Raw genomic sequence first — 3,448 nt, 5'->3', positions numbered from 1 at the left:
GACATATGAAACCACCACTATCCCCGCTACCACCACAACCACCACCCCCCCTCCCCTCACACACAAACACTCTCCCACACACCGTCATACCTACTCAATATGTATAAATAAAAAATATTCTAATTACACTAAACTGAAAAGTCCCCTCCTAGAGACCCCGTACTGTATTCGATACAAACACCTCAAATGGAATCACCTTTGCTCAAGACTGGAAGCCCCCGGATTGTCCCATTCAAACGCTTTTCAAACGTTCCTCAGGGGTTTCGTCTGTCTATAGATTCGCGAAAGGCCAAGTACACATAGCTAGTATTGATTGGACTGAAGAGACAAGACGTTAACACGAGTGGTCCACACATGTGTAAATAAAGCGATAATAGACGTGTTTTCTTTGCTGGGGAAGATTAATATTAAAGCATTAACGACTGCTGGGAGTTTAATGGAGAGTTTTTTGGAGGGAGGACATGAAAGTTTGATTCTTTCATCAGTGCTGATATGTCACGACACGAAGCAATCAAGCGCTTGTAAAATTTTTGGTCATATCATGGAGTTATTGGTATAACCTTAAAGCATGTTCATTTTTCTTACTTTTGATGAAAAAAGGACCCCTAGCTATCTTGAACAGAAGATGTAGTTTGTCAATGAAGGAGGTGAAGGTGGCCTTGTGTCAGAGGTAAAATTTGCGAGAAAATGGTCACAGAAAATTGGTGACTTCCAAAGTTTGAGTGTCCCTTGAAACAGTAAAATTTACACTTTCTTTGTGTCTGTGATTAACGTTTATCAGTAAAATCCAGACACAAATAATGTATTTCAAAACTGATATACAAGGCATTGTGTATCAGTTGTTATATTATGTTTTCTCAGGGTTTCCTTGACAGGTTGATCGAGGGTGGGAAGGAAACCTTGAGAAAACATAATATCACAAGTGAAAGAGCTACAGAGTTGGCCTACCATCGAAAATTTCATATTCTCTCGACGCTTAACGGCAACAGAAGATGAACAAGTGAAGTAAGTAAGATATACAAGGTATTGGGCCATGAAATAGGATAGATAGGAATTGTCAAAAGAGCGGAATGATGTAGGTTTCCTTAATTAAATTTTTTTTTTGGACGAGTGCCTGACTTCACAGCGATGACATACATTTATGTAAAATGTTCAGAATGCAAAGGCTGGCCATGTCGCAAACAAGAATGCGGGATTTCAGAATCCCAAAGGCCTTACATGCATTCTACCCTGAGCTGTTCCCATGGAAAACTCTAAAAATTAATAGTCTGCCTTAATGGACCAAAATCAAGTGTTCTTTGTCACTTTGTCAGTTTTATAGACATTGCTGTCTAGAAACGGACCCATGACAAATCGAGGTATCGAGATTTAGTTCTACCGCTCAAACGTTTGTTTAACCTCCAAAGAAAACCAAAAACTCATTTAGAAACAAGAATTTTGTTGAAAAGTGAGGGAAATGCATTTATACTATGAATCAATGATTATCATGTGTAATTTAGTGACATTTTTTAAAGCCTCTTTTTTCTCAGTTTCTCATTTTCAGGTACTTTAGCCTCTTATAATCCTATAATCTGAAAAAAGTTGCTGGACTAGATGTCTGAAACTTGGCATTCTTGTTGTTCACTGAAATTCACAGACGGTATGGCAATTCCCATTTTGTAATAGATTCATTTGTAGAGGTGTTTAAATATGCAAATTAGTCAAATCTATTGCGTACTTTATGAACATTAAATTGCAAATCTTGTTACTCCTTTAATTTCAACTGCACAAAGATAAGGGAAAAAAGCATCACTAGTTCAAGAAACGGCGAGCCTTTTGAAAGAAAAAAAGATAAATTAGATTATCCAAAGTACTTATTGACATTTTAGGATTACAAATCATATGAGCAAAAATCCAAGACTGCGGCTGTTGCCATGGCAACGCATCCTGGGGAAATTTTTCTTCAGCATATTTTTCATAAATACTTCCATTTAATGAAACATGATATGAAAAAAATTTATTAAATTTCAACATCAAATAAACTGGACAAATCAGTAGCGAATTTCCTTAATGTCACAAATGGAAGACTAGGCTATTTCTACTTTTAAAACATGATATTGATGGACAAAGTGGAGGGTAGAATAAAAGAAAATACAGAAAGATCGAAACAGATAAAGGCAAACATTGAAAATTATGCTTTGTTGTACTCGCCCACAGCTATTGACGCAACTCGTTGGTTTTTTTGATGGGTAATCATTTGTTGAGCGATATTTGTTACAGTTTTGTATTTGTCTGGGTTATGTTTGCTTGACTATTTGTGAGGCAGCGTGGTGGAATCAGGCTCTCGTCAAAATAATGAAATTGAAGAAAACAGCAGTTTTCTCCCTGCTTGGCAATTTTAATCTAATTTTTGTTTTTTGGCTCAATATATTTCGTGTCCATTTACAAACACGTTCCTTTTAGGATTTCACCGAAAAGCGTTGATTAAAGGCACACAAATAAAAATTTACAGTTTCCACGGACTCTCCAGCTTTGGAATTTACCAAGCTTTGGCCGCCATTTTCTCGCTAATTTTACGTCTTAAAACAGGTGACCCTCACTTCCTTCAATCCAAAATATCTTCACTTCTATTGAAGATGGATGTGTAATTTTTTCATTGAAAGCAAGACAAATAAACAAGCTTTAACATGATACCAATAACCCAATATGCCCAAAAATTGACAAGAGCCTGATTCCACCACGCTGCCTCACATTTCTACTTTTAATTAATATATTTTGAGGCATTGTGCTAAAATCAGGCCCACACCAAACCAATAAAATCGAAGAAACCGACATCTTTTTCACCTGTTGGGACATTTTTAAGGGATAAAAGGAGGGGTGGACGGAGAGATGAACGGAGGGATTGACAGAGGGATAGAGAAAGGGATGGAGGGATGGACAGACGGATAGACAGAGGGTTGGGCGGACAGAGGGATGGACAGACGAAGGGATGGACGGAGGGATGGACTGAGGGATGGAGGGATGGGCGGTGGGATCGACGGAGGGATAGACAGATGGTTGGACGGACGGAGGGATGCACAGACGGAGGGATGGACGGAGGGATGGATGGACGGAGGGATGGATGGATAGAGGATGGACAGACTGGGGGATAGAGGGATGGACGGATGGACAGATGGAGGGATGGACGGAGGAACAGACGGAAGGATAGACGGACAGAGGGACGGAGGGATGGACAGACGGAGTTCTTTAGTCTGAATGCGAGTTTGCTTTGGTTTTTTTGTCTTGGCAAGGCACAACTTTCAAAGAAAGTGTGAGGGAGAGTACAACCCTGTCTGTCCCCGAATTAGAGATAGGTCCATGGAGCATTGCACCGTCTACCACACATTATACGAATGTCTGTCTGTCTGTCTGTCTGTCAGTCAGTCAGTCAGTCAGTCAGTCAGTCAGTCAGTCAGTCAGTCAGTCAGTC

The sequence above is a fragment of the Aplysia californica genome, unplaced genomic scaffold (genome assembly GCF_000002075.1).
Source record: "Aplysia californica isolate F4 #8 unplaced genomic scaffold, AplCal3.0 scaffold01068, whole genome shotgun sequence".
Taxonomy (NCBI): Eukaryota; Metazoa; Mollusca; class Gastropoda; order Aplysiida; family Aplysiidae; genus Aplysia; species Aplysia californica.
This window is presented reverse-complemented; position numbering follows the sequence as displayed.